At 36.4% G+C, this 13,898-nt stretch overlaps 1 long non-coding RNA gene across 3 annotated transcripts in view; it reads right to left on the reverse strand.

Annotated features, from left to right (window-relative positions):
- Nucleotides 1–518: 518 nt before the first annotated feature.
- Nucleotides 519–13,898, reverse strand: part of LOC142603705 (uncharacterized) — a 61,992-nt gene continuing 48,612 nt past the window's right edge. For 2 of the 3 annotated variants that reach the window (XR_012837600.1, XR_012837602.1), the window contains exons 2-4: nt 4,138–4,229; nt 1,844–1,975; nt 519–626 (exon numbers count right to left, since the gene is read on the reverse strand). This is a non-coding gene — a long non-coding RNA (uncharacterized LOC142603705). Of the gene's footprint in view, nt 627–1,843; nt 1,976–4,137; nt 4,230–8,796; nt 8,874–13,898 lie in introns of those variants that run through there. The other variant, XR_012837601.1, reaches the window with a different exon arrangement.

Raw genomic sequence — 13,898 nt, forward strand, 5'->3', positions numbered from 1 at the left:
CCTGATCTATTTTTTTTTCTTCCCATAGAACATGATTTACATTCTTATGTCTGGCTGTTTCATTTTAAAGCCATCTTGAAAAAGTCTCTTTCTAATCATCCTTCTAAATTCATATGGGAATAACTCTTCCTACTGATGCTTAGGAAAGGAAAATCTCAAATAAATTGACGCTATTCTTGCAGACTATAATGACTGGAAACTGTATTTGTTGATGGAAATTAGAGACTTTTTTATAGCTTACTAATAATCTAGCTCTGGGACAGCTAATTACTAGGGATTGTCATGTCTGAATACTGAGGAAGTGCATTCAGTCTTCCGGCTGGTCTAAATAGGAGAAAACGAGCAAGATCAGACAAAGACCATCTTTGTGGCATATAGTCTCCAGTGTAAAAACTTGTTTCACATATAGCAAGAGAGATACATTTTCCTCAGATTAAACATAGGTAGGTTTACCATTATTACATTCATCTTTTTCCACATACTCTTTATTCATTGGCAGTAGTAAATACTATACTTACAGTTCTTGAACACAGCTGACATGCATCAGTTGTCCAAAAGCACTGAAAGAGGAGGAATAGGAAACCACATTTCCCTAGCCTTTTTTGTAGTAGGAGTATTGTATCACACTGGAAAGACACAACAGAGAGGTTTTGTACTTCACTATTCTAGTTGGTTTTAAGTTTATTATTGCAATGCATTGCATGGGAAAAGGAAACTCAGATTTTAGGAAACTCCGGATAGGACAGACTCAGGCATACATGCATGTTGAGTGCCTCATCCAACATCAAACATTTGACTGGATCCTGATTACTTAAAAATTCTCCTAAGAGGCCAGCATAAGAATTGTAAATATATACTAAAACATTGTATTTTGCACCATACACAATATTTTCCTAGGGCTGAAAGCAAAAGACAGTACTAATGACAGAATTTCATGTTGCTTACAGTATTACTGGCAAATACGCATTTATTTAAGTGACAGGTAAAAATAGGAAAATCTATGGTGTATTTCCTGCTTGTATTAACTGAGTACTACTTTTTCCAAGTCATTTAAAGTTCAATTTATCTTTAAATAAACAAACAAAAGATATTAGTAAATTTTAGTAAATTCCTCAACCAATTTGAATCATTAATGCTCATACAGATGAGCTCAATTCCCCATTCATACCTGCCCTTACCCACAAGCAGAAAAGATGTGTGGGCCAGAGAGGAGTTGTGACTCGATACTTTGCAAAAAGAGGGAAATCTGCTCTGGAATAGTGATTTTGTGGGGCAGAATATCTTTCGCATCAGAAGCTGTACCTCAGTGGTACTCCTTTCAGTTGTAAGCTCTGTCAGGGCTTTCATCCATCGACACTTTGAGTGGTACCATTTGGCAGAGGAACCTGCAAATCCAGAGTGTTTACCTAAATAAGCCACTGTCACTGCAGAATATGCCCTTAACCAGACCACAAAATTGCAGCACATGCATTAGGTGGCATTTCTTAGCAAAGGAAGAATAACTCTGGGCATTTACAGAACAATTACTTTTGCCATGAAACAAATGATTATACAATGCAAGGTATTCAGAATTTAGTCCATCACTAGAATTAATGAGTCAATCTAACACAGCATTGCAATCTACAAATTACACATATGAATGAAATCACATTTGTGTGTGCTATAATTTAGCAGGCTTTGTAACTTCCTAGGCCTTGTATTTGCCCAAACAGAGCTGAAGCCCAAAGTTAATAGCTTAGTGACCTTACACTCCATATACAGTAAGTTAAGAGATGTAGAAAACTTTAGAGGTTGATTCACATCTATGATAAGACAAATCACTCTCTAGAGAGGCCTGAATTACCTTCTGGAAATGTCTGTCTCTTCATTGATTATATAGCGAGTGGAGGCTGAGTAGGCTCCTAACCTGTGCAGTTAGAGGGGATGAATCTGTACCTGAGCATTCTTCGTCCTTCACCAAATTGGGCCTTTTAGTCTGTAACATATTTTACATCACCACTTTATTAATGATCATGTCAATATACTCAGAGTCTTTACTGAGACAAGAGAAACCAATGTGCAATATCAGAGTATGCTCAATGGAGTTTAACTTTTTATTTTAATAGCAGAAAAACAAACATGCAAGTATTTGCCTAAAACTACATTATGTAACAGTTCTGATTGTTTCATATATGTAACTTCTTATTACTGTTGTTTGATTATGAATCTATTTCTTTGTTGCTGTTATGCTTTTCAATCTGTATTCTCACTTACAGAAGTCTTTCTGTTCCTTTCTCTCCTTCCAGAGCAGTTTCTTGGTGTTCTTTAAACTGTGGTAGCCCATTAATCTGTGCTTTTGTTGCCTGGTTCTGTGCTACCTCTTAGTGGAGGGAGGTCATATAGATTTTTTTATTTTATTTTATATTTTGAGATGCTTGCTTTCCTCATTATTTTAAGGTGTTAAATAATTACTCTCCTCTTCTAGCTATCATAACACAATTAATGGGCTGATTTTCTACAAAGGTCAGTTCTTTGAACAGTGTAGTACAACCATGGGAATAAAAATGAGGCAAGTTAGCTACCCTGATTTCTCAGTCTAAAGAAACTGCATATTTCTGAAAAGGCTTTCAACCTGTTAATCAGATTAGCAGAGGGACCTAATCCTCTGAAATACTGATTGCTCCTCAATACTTCTTTTTTATACTCCATAATGCCCCATTAGTGTCTTTCACTAAAAGTGATGTCATTCAGCGTCCTCCTTTGTCCAATAACACCCTCAAGTAATTGCTTCTTGTGTCCTGTATTTTATCAATGAAAATATTACAGAACAGGAACCTAAATATGCACTATTAAAAACAAACAGAAATTCTGTCATATACAGATAACCTTTGGAATTAATTTGTTTATGAATATAAATTTAATATCGTCCAGAGTTATATTTTTATTTGTGCCTGTATCATATAAGTGTTTGTTATTTGACATTGGTGTGAAAGATTCATTTATTAACAGCTTTTATCAGCTACTTTAGTTCTTTTAAGCATCTTCGGAAGATGCCTGTGCTTTATACAGCTAAGCTCTTTTGTTCGTGACTGAATTCATATGTCATTTCATACATGATTTTTATTTATTTTATATATCTATATATAAAGACAGACATAAAACACTAAAAGTCCAGCAGCTACTTACTTTAACCTGGTAATGTAGAGTTGCCATCTGTACTGTGTGCATTGCTTTGTCAGGAAATCCAGGGACTCTGGAAGAGTTTTAATCCATGCCATTGGTAGTCTCAAGTGTCAACACATCTGCATTAATGGCACACCAATGCTTTGCCAAGGATTAAAATGTCGAAAGTCTTATGGCATTTCTGAAACCATCACCAACACTGAAGCAACAGGTTTGACACTTGAAATTACAATTGCAAGTGGGAAAAACCATGACCCTTTTCAAGACCAGCACAACGTAGGAATAATTTCAGAAAGAGCTTTTAATTTTAAATGATGCATGCATGATATGTTTATGGTTGGAAGATAGGGTCTAAGGCCCCAGTAACTAAATATTCATTTTCAAGATTTTGAAAAGGCTTCCAAGTGCTCAAAAGCCTGCTGCAGTTCACCTTGTAGGCTGTATGTGTCTATGTATTATACAACATGATTATATTAGCAGCCCAAGGGCAGACTAGAAACTGTCAGTTGAAGGAGTGAATTCTCTTCTTAAGGCAAATATGTAACGGCTGTTAATATCAGGATTCTCACAAATATGTCCCAAGAAATAGGGGTTGACTGGAGAAGGGAGGTGTGAGAGACAAGGCATAGGGTTATTTGTAAGATATGCAGTGATAATTTTGTTCTTGCAAGAAGAGAGAAGAGAGAAGAGTTAGGAATTACTAGATTAGAAGACATTTAATAACCTTAAAGTAGGAAAGAAGTGAGTATGTAGAGGATGCCTTCAGTATGAAAAATAAATTAGGTTTGTCACATGAAGTGGATAAGACACTGAAGGATAAGCTATCTTAATTTGGAAAGAGCTATGAACAGTGGGTATATTCCCTAAAAACCACTGCACTCTGCTCCAGTGGTAGCAAACGTGCTTCTGGGAGGTGTTAGATCTGTCACAGCTTCAAACAGTTACCTTCTAGTGCTTGGCTTCCTCCTTTCTTACCTTCTCAACGCAGATCTTGCTTGTTTGCACACGTCCGTCACAGTGCAACTTGTTCCAGTTCTATTCCAAAATTTCATCCACACGACCACAGCCTAAGAACGAGAGGACATTAATTAAACAAGAATATCAGTTCAATGGTACATGAGGTCAAGCAAGGACTCCACATGGGCTTGTATGACCAGAGAAAGACAATGGAAAAGAAACACCTGGCTTCTGATCTGAAGGAGATTTTCTAAAACCTCAAGAGATTGAAAGGAGGTTGGGGGAGCTCATAGCTGAACTGCAACACTGTACTAATGAATGCCTTAAAAAATACACAACACAAAGCAGAGGTAGGCACAGAGAACGTGCAAAGAAATGTTAAAATGTTCTCCAAACAAGCCCCATAATCATGAATACAGAGCAAAAGAGAATTTCATATTTAGACTTATTCAAGTTTTCTGAGTCACAAATTAGCACTTTTAAGGGCTTATCTTTTTCCCAATTGACTTTAATCAAGTGTTTCAGAAGCTGGAAAATGTTTTAAGTGAATAGAGCTCTTAAGCAGAGAGCCCAGGGAACAGAATAGCAGCTATTTTGTACCCTCTTTCAATGTTTTTGATTTGCCTTTTTTTCTTTGTTGTTGTGTTTTTATGGTTTTCAACACAAGTGAAGCACCACAGCTGTAGGTTTCACAAACAAAAAGAGGGGCACAGGCAGAAAGAGACCCTTGCGGGGACAAGTTCAAGCAAAAATTTAAAATAATTTTCTTGACAGTGTCAAGCTGATGATCTTTTAAGTGTTCACTTTGCTATGATGTTTAATGCACTTCATGGTGACAAGAGACTGATATTCTCCAAATGACAGAATCCCTTTGTTTTCCAATATACTCTATTGAAAACACAGTCACTTTTACTTTTTAAATAATATCTCAGAAAAAAAAAAATCAACACACTTCAAAATATATGTCTTAAAAGGGCTTTAGCCAAACGAACTCAGGCAACCCTATCTAAATTTTAAGGCAAATGGTCTTGGAAAATTTGATTGAAAGTCTCCCATGAAACAAAAATACCCTGTCTGTATCTGTATGGCAATGTAGGAGGCAAATCTTGGAGAATATTGCATCATAGCAGGCTCATGAAGTACTTGTTCCCATTATCAAATATATTGAATTGTATCTAAATATGATATCTTTAACATACTGTCATTAGATCTTTCCCACAGTGCCTTACAGTGCTTATTTAATTATCATTCACACATCTGTCTGCTCTCCCTGTCACCTACTGTAAAAAAACACTGCCTTTTCTCCTTTGTTCTGGAGCTGTAAACCATATAAAGCTGAAGCCATATGAACTGTCTTTCTCACTTTTGCCTCTAAATGTCTGTACTTCTACCATAAAGTCTTAACAAATTTAATTAGTATCAGTAAATAATGGGAAATTAATGCTTGCTACTGGTACATAATGTGAGAGTTATCAGCCTACTGTTTGCTCAGTATGATACTATGTTATGTTCCTTTAGACTGAACTAAGCTGATGGGAGCCAGCCTAGGCACTGATCAGCTGGATCCAAGAAGCTGCTCACAGGTTTCTCCACGCACGTTTCTCTCAGTGTCGTGACGGCCCACGCTCTCACTCTCTTTAAAACGTGATTCCTCAGACCAGCTGAACGCGGCAGCACCGGTTGTGCACGTGAGTGCAGCCAGCCCAGCTACTGAATGGAGATCTGGGTTTTGCTGCTGTGCTGCTGCTCGCTCTTCCTCCAGCTGCCCTGTTTCAGAAAGAGTAAAATCCTACCTCCGTCCTTGGCCTCCCAACTGACAGCACAGCCACAGGAAGCCGGTTTACCCAGAGATGCAGTGTGCACCAACGACACTCCACATCTTTCTCAGAGGCTCTCAGAAGTGTAATATGTGAAGGCGGAGTACGTCCCTTAAGCTAAAATAGACAGTTACGATTTTGGATGAGACGCGATAGGTTTCCATGTGTGTCTGCACGCTCCTCTGTGTGTGCAATCACCTTCAGCATTTAACACCACAGGCCAGGCTCTGCTTGATCAGTCTCCCTAACCAAACTCCCTCTTTGCTGAGACAGTGTTTTGCCTGACCAAATTATTCAGGATATTGCCTTGATCTGTCTGGCACAAAAGGGAGAAAGTTTAGAAATCAAGTTGCATCACACTTCCACTCCTTTCTACACTACTTGAGCATTACCAGGAAACAACTCCTAAAACTAGGGAACTAATAGAGAAAAATCATTATTATTATTATTATTATTATTATTATTATTATTATTACTACAAAACCACCATGTCTTCTAACACCTTACCTGTAAAACTACTTTTGAAAAGGTTACTTTCTCAAAAAATATAAAGTCTTTCATTAACTTATGGGAATAAAAGTAGGTACGGAGCTGACAAGACTAATGACAAGGCAGTTCAATGCAGTCACAGTGCCCAATGGAGATTAGGTTATCAGAGTTCCAGCACTGACTTGAGAAATGTCTTTTGAAGTCACTATGATTTAACAATTAATAGAAAGATTTGTTTGATAGCTAGATGCAGCCAGATAAAAAAGACATTCCATTCCAATTATCCATTATTTTGACTGTAACAGATTAACAGCATACTTTGAAGCATTTTTATATCCAAACCTGTATAATTGAAAGTGAAAAAATTCAATTCACCAGCTTCACTACATTTAAAAAAGAATACTGAGTTCTCTTTTAATAACAAATGTGCAAATAATCATGACTTTGAACTGAAAGGATGAAAGATACAAGTCAAAACCTGGGAATCAGTGATGATCATTTTCTATTTCATCCATTTTAATACTTACACAATATTTCTATGATGGTTTTCAAATATTTTATATTGCCTGCATTGGTATATATTGAACTAGTTAGTAAATGTTCATCCCGCTGAAGTCAATGGCAAAAATCTTTTTTTCTTTTTGAGAGTTATTCTTTATTAATTGGGTCTCTTGATCCTGACCCTGTTAATTGTTAACAGCAAAGGGATCGAGAGACCTGGGACTGTGTCTGATCTGAGTTACAGCTATTGAATGTGCTCTGAATATTTCATTATAAGACTTAATTGTGCACTGAGAGACAACTTGAAATGCCTATTATTTTTACTTACCTGTACTTCCCATTGAAGGTTTAATACTTCTCTCACTCCTTTCTCCAAAAATGCCTCAAATTCACCCCCCAAATTTGTTTTGGAAACTTTTCCTATTTCTGAAAAGTTAGAATGGACTGGATATTTCTCTTGCACATTTCTCTTAAAGTGTCATTATTGGATGAGTATTGAAGTTTTTAAAAACTATGGTGCTTTTAATATTACAATGATTTATATATTTGATTTTTCCACTATGTACTCTGTATATTTCATTATAAATTTTTCTGCTTTACTACTTTTATTTCCAAGTGCTTCCTCTAGTAAGGGGTTTTTTTATTATTAAAAAAGTAGTTTTGTTGATATTTAATTTGATTGGCTGATTATAGACCTAGCCTTAATTAATTTTTATCCAAGTTTGACTAGTGAAAGCTAACTTTCCATGGCCCTCAATAGAAGCTGCATTTTTTTTCCCCCATACAGGCCTTGAGAATTACTTTGGTGAATGAGTAGGTACTTTTAAGGAGAAAGAATATGACTTGTGTATTTTTAGCAGACAGTTTTTCATAAATAGCCTAAATATCTGGTAATACAAAGTTGTATATAAATCAGTGTGGGCTGAAAAAAAAGTCCTATCTGGCAAGTAGCAGAGGATGTGGAGTTATAAACACAAATTTTTCAAATTTTGGAATTCGTTCCAATTAATTAATACATTTTTGATTACCTTGTTATTTGTCAATGTGTTAATTATGTTTGTATTTTCCCGAGTCAGTCACAATAGCTACATACTTCCTTTGAAAGATAAAAATTGGTCTTTTTTATAAATTTGTTTGCCTCAGGTTTGAAACCTTATAGAAAACATCAAATATTCCAGCACTTGACAATAAAATCAGAAGTGGCAGTTTGGAATATTTATTCTAAAATAATCAAAAGGGTTCTTTGATGCATACCTCAATAATTATTTACTACATTTTACTCTTATAAATATGTTTCTTTGCCTTACAGATGCAATGAAAAACTCTTAAAAGATATTTCAAATGAATAATTCAAACAATGACTGACAATATAATTGTTTATATTTTTTCATGTTGGCACATTCACTTTATTCCTTCAATTTATAAACCAAGTTATCATTCTCTGTGATATTTATAAAAGTTGAATAAATAAAAGAAACTTTGTAAAGATGTCTTGTCATTTTTTTTTTTTTTTTTACGCTGTATTTGCTAATCTGCTCCCATTATTTTAGTTCTTTAGTTGAGAGCTTCTGGTACCACTTGTATACCACCTTTGGTGGGATTTTAGCTATACTAAGAAAATACATAAGCACTGGCAATTAAATTGCCTTATCAATTTTCTGCAGCTTATTAAGTTGTTTTATTGTAAAGGAAGATTAGTGTCTTCAGTAGAAATAGGAAAATACCTAAGCAGGAGTCCATGGATTAAAGCTGTGATATCTTGTACAAACCCCCCTTCTAAACAAATTCTTAAAGAGATAGAAGTAAATTGAAGCGGGAATGTAAGGAAATGAAATAATAAAATAACAAGCTGAACAATTAAAATACTAACATGGAATTGCAAAGTCTTTCATATGTGCAGAAGAATCTCTTAGGGAATAAACTAGGTATCTTGTGAAGCCAGTCAGTGTTTAAAAAAAAAAAAATCTTAATAAATCCATAAAAAAACCAGGACAGTCATAAAGCTACAAAGAGAGATTACAAACTCACTCAGAATAAAAATCTGCTTGGGGCAAAACAAAAAGATATAGGCAGATATAAGAACAAAACAAACAACAGTAGCGAAGGAGCAGCTAGGAAGACAGGAAATGGAGACCAAGACACAGAATTATGGCTTACAAGGACAGAAAGGACTTTGAAGTTATGAGCTTGGCAGCAGCAGCAGCAGCTCATATAAAAAAGGAAATATGGACGGAGGTGCTTTCATGTCAGCAAAAGCAGTCTCTCCTTTTATCCTTATTTCCCTGTATTGTATTAATGGCTATGGACCAAATTCCATTCAGACTAAAGGGTAATTCCCAAGCTGGGGAGGCAGTACGCAGCTCCCATAGTGTACTTCTCACAAAGCCCACACGACTAGTGCCATTCCTGGCATTATATCTTAAATTACATTTTGAGTCTATAACTACTTGAGCTTCCCACAGCTATCCCACAATGCAACCCCAGATTTGAGAAATATACAGGCTAGGTTAGCCAGTATGGGTGTGAAGCAGTACAGGCATCCAACACAAAGATGTGAAGTTACGAATTCATGTTTTTCAGAACATAAAATAAGATTCAAATTTGACCACTGTAATCATTAAGTGGAAATTTGAATTAGGTCAATATCTAAGTCCATGAGAGAGGCTTTTGACAACAGTGTTTTTAACTGTCACAAGAGTGTTACTTGCCTAAAAAAATTTAACAAGTATTTCTGAAGGTACTTTGTCTAAACAAAAGCCTCAGCTTGGAAGAACAGAGCCTGAGAAATGCTTAACTCAGTAACTGTTGGGAAATAAAGTTGTACATTATGGCTGTGAGGAAGTTGAATGAATAGTTGAGTTTCAGCAAATCAGTTATGATTAAATCAGGATGAAATTTTCACAGGGAAAAAATGGTACCAAAAAATTCTCCTGGGATCAATGCCACCTTCCTAGTTTTCAGCCAGACAGTTATGTTTAAAAATATTTTGTTCAGAATTCAGACATCCGCTTTACTATGTGTTTGTTTTGCAGGTTTTGTGGTAAAGGGACTGGCAAGGGATGAGGTCTGCTGTTTAAAATTCTGGGCTGCCTCTGTCATCTTTGTTTTCAATTTATTAACTTATTTAACTGATTGAGAAAGATATTTAAAAATTTGGTAAGGTGTCACTGTAATTCCAAAAAAAATTAAGTATGTGCTTAAGTACTTAATGGAATGAAAGGAGCAGTCACTTTACTATTTGCTTTTTTGTGTCCTGTAGACTTGTACTGAACTCAGTTCATTGCTTTTCAAAAAAATACATAGAAAAATTTGTTAATTCAATTAAGGAGCTGAAAGCACGCAATAAGGCAAGGCAAAACATCATCCACAGAATATATAACTTTTTTCTTTTCATTGCAGCAGCACTCCAAGGCAAAAGGACACATGGGCAAAGGGTGGCTATCATTTATAGTACTGCTGCAGTCTGGGGAAAGGCCTTTTAGACTATCTCGAGTTCTGAGAAAGTAAGTTCAAAGGGCAGAAGGTTGCTTAAATTGATCTCTATACTACTAACACAGGAAAGGAGGAATGTACTGGAGAAGTCAAAACAAATCTAAATCAGAGGGATTTATATATTGGTAGCAAACTAAGCCACCATAAAACCTTGCCTAGTAAGGGTATTAATATAATTGCATATTGCTCTGTTGGGGAGGAACACGTTTCTCTCTTAAAAGCTAAGAACTTCACAGCATTTCTATGTTCTGCTGCTCTCATAAATGATGCTTTGTAGCATTGATTCTGTCAACACTGTTCCTAATCCTGGCATTTTCTGACATTTTCCATTTTGTAAAATAAAAAGAGTTTAAAATGTTTAGCTTTGACCTTGACATAATGAACTGATGGATCACAGGAAGGAAATGGAGATAGTATGATCGTATTTGTTCCAATCTTTCCTTTTGGTGCTATCAGAACTGCAGATTAAATTATAGTTTTTTTATCAGAGGTGCCTGGAAAAATGCATATTCTTTTCTATAGTGGGGGGAAAAATCCCACGTACAAATGTTTCATCTTATATTGGTACAGAAGTTCAAATATAAAATAATTCAGGAAGTGCTCAAAATAATTCAGGAAGTGTTTCCAGAAAAAAATGCAAACAACTAGATGCATTTTATTTTTTTTTTCAGCTTGCCTAATTTAACTACCTCCCTACAATCTAAATGAATATCCAATTTAAGATCTAGAGAATTTCGTTTGGTGTTATGAATAAAGCAAGCTGTTATGCTGTCTCCTGGATAAGCAAGAGCTTGGTACTTTTAATACTTAGAACTTGTTTCCTACTATTGCTAGGCCAAGTTTCATATTAGCTTTGACATGTTAGAGCAAGGCTGGTGTTGCTAGCAATCATTGTGATCCAGGACAAGTCACTAGACTGCTTATTGTGGATAACACTTCTCATCAAAAAATAATAATCCAGTTAGGAAGAATTTGGAATAAAATGTTGAGGTGTTAAAAAGCATACTGTACTAAGAATTGTCCACTCCGTGTGATTCAGGGGCCAATCAAGCCTGATGATAGCAACAGGCAGAGGCAAAACAGTTTCTCCTCTCTTCTAATCCCTCTCTTACTAGTAAAAGCACATCATAAAAAGAGCAGTGACATATAAAAACTTTAAATGAAATCATGAAATGCACAGACGTGACACACTCTTGTTTCTGCCTTCCATTAGTTAAAACAAATGTCATTGCTTGTATTGTAAGACCTGTGATCAATCAGATCAACTTGGCTGACAGCATCACTTCATATAATAGAATCAATTGGCTATGGTATATGTGTCTTTCCTTTGGACAATTTCAATACTAAAAGGCATAAGAATTGAGAATGGGAAACAAGTTTCTCAGCTTGCTTGTAAGACTGTTTCGCCGTCATATTGCTAAACATTGTTCTCTTGATTTGTCTTTACTCCCTCCTTTTTCTTAGAAGATCATCTCAGAAGGATTTTATGTACTGAAATTTAAGCTTCTATTATTTTTTAACATATATCAGACTGCCTTCACATATAATACAGATTGAGGATAACAGTCATGGCCAACACCTAGACAGACCAAGCAGGCAGCCAGTCTGTCTCAATCCTCCAGGTTTAAAAGAAGGTAAGGAATCTAAACTGTGTCTGGGGTAGCATCTTTCTCACAGTGTGATAAGCAGTTAGTAACTGACAGCACACTTTATTCTTTCAAGGCAACATGAGGAACCATAGCAATGGCCAATGGTAAACCATCATCCTGTGGGATCTGTACTGCATCTGGTAGAATAGCTTACATATAAATTGGTCATGAGCCACGCTTCATTAGAGTAACTAGAAAAAGGTTTTGCAGGGCTGTTGATGGACTTGTATTTCATCTATAAAAAGGCCTTCCCAAATCACTGTGGCCAAGCTGCCATGAATACCTATTCCCAGTGGGTTTCTGCAGAAAAGAAAAAGGGAATGCTGAAGGCAAAAATAACTGAATGACAGGGGATAGGGCAAGCGCTGAGCAAATGGCAGATGGAAAAAAACTGGAGGTACTACGGGTTAAAAAGTAGGAAGGAGCTAGGAAAAGTGGAGGTTAGCAGAGACAGGTAGCTAGTAAGTACGTAACTGGAAATGAGATGGTTGAGCATTAAAGATTCATACTGTCATTTTAGCCGTGTCGAGTTCTTCCATGGCTTTCTCCCACATCAAAATCTAATTTGAAGGATTATATCTTGACTTGATAACATAGACCTTTCTTTGCTTCTGTGTAAGACTACTTGTCTCCTTCAAATCATTTTAGATAAGTAGATGTTTACAGATCCGGTATGCGCAAACAGAAATACATGCGACTTACCCAGCTTAGGCCAGGCATCCTGCCTCAGTCCCTGTCACCTGCTCCCTCCTGCAAGATGCAAGGAGTGCCCTGCAATTTGGCATGAACCTTGGCTCACAGAGCTGAAGGTTGGCAAAGGGTCTGAACAGATGAAAGCGGTATCAGCATTGTAAGTAACCCCCTCCAGAGATGCATTCCACACAAGCCATAACCTTCTGACAAATAATCTGAGATAGAAGTTATCTGGAAGTTCCATTCATGGAGAAATCTATAGAATTGAAAAACTGAAGCAGGGCAAGGATCTGAGAACCATTTGTCTGCTCTCCCACCTCTTCAGACAAGCCCAAGGACAAGTCTGCAAAAGGCTGACAGTGCTGGTTTCAATGTTGCTTATCTTCAGCATGATCCATATTGGCAGTTTTAACTTAAATCTACTGCTTTGTCTTCCAAAGAGGGACAAGTGTTTTAAATAAATCTTTTCTTCCTGCGCTCTGTGTTAGCACTTCATTTTCTCTAAACTGAGTAAAGAATCTATCCTGATTTAACAGACATCTGGGAAAGACAGGAGTAACAACATTGGTCATGAAATCTTCAGGACTGCTCCAGAATACTTTGTAGTAATGTCTTGGGTCAGTAGTTTAAACTACATTCAGAACAAAGACAGATTTTACCATGTTGCATACCAGCCTCTGTGTGTCTTAGTCAAATCTTATTGGAGTCAAAGAAAATGACCTGGACCAGACCTTTTGCCTGTCAGAGGCGGCTGCTTTCCCACACTTTACAAGCCTCATATGTCTTTCTGGTTCCTAGATGGCAACCGGTAAGTGAAATTTGAGGAAGATAATTTAAAAGAGATATGTCTACCTGCATTTTCTCAACCAGCTTGGATAGGAAAAATAGTTGTTTACAGTCATCGTATTCCATCTGTAAAAACATAGTACCCAGCGTAGTGAAAATCCCTGAGAACTATTTCTCTTTAAAATATATTCTAAGTAAAATTCAATGTCCCACAAAGGAAAAGTGCATGATTACGTCATGAAAATGAGGAATACAACCACATTGTGTTGTAAACAGCCATGACAGTGGGAAAAGGCTGTTCGCTTATTTTTATTTTCCCTCTAAAATTGCAACTGTCATGTAAACTCTTTAG

This window comes from Balearica regulorum, chromosome 13 (genome assembly GCF_011004875.1).
Source record: "Balearica regulorum gibbericeps isolate bBalReg1 chromosome 13, bBalReg1.pri, whole genome shotgun sequence".
In the NCBI taxonomy this organism is placed as follows: domain Eukaryota; kingdom Metazoa; phylum Chordata; class Aves; order Gruiformes; family Gruidae; genus Balearica; species Balearica regulorum.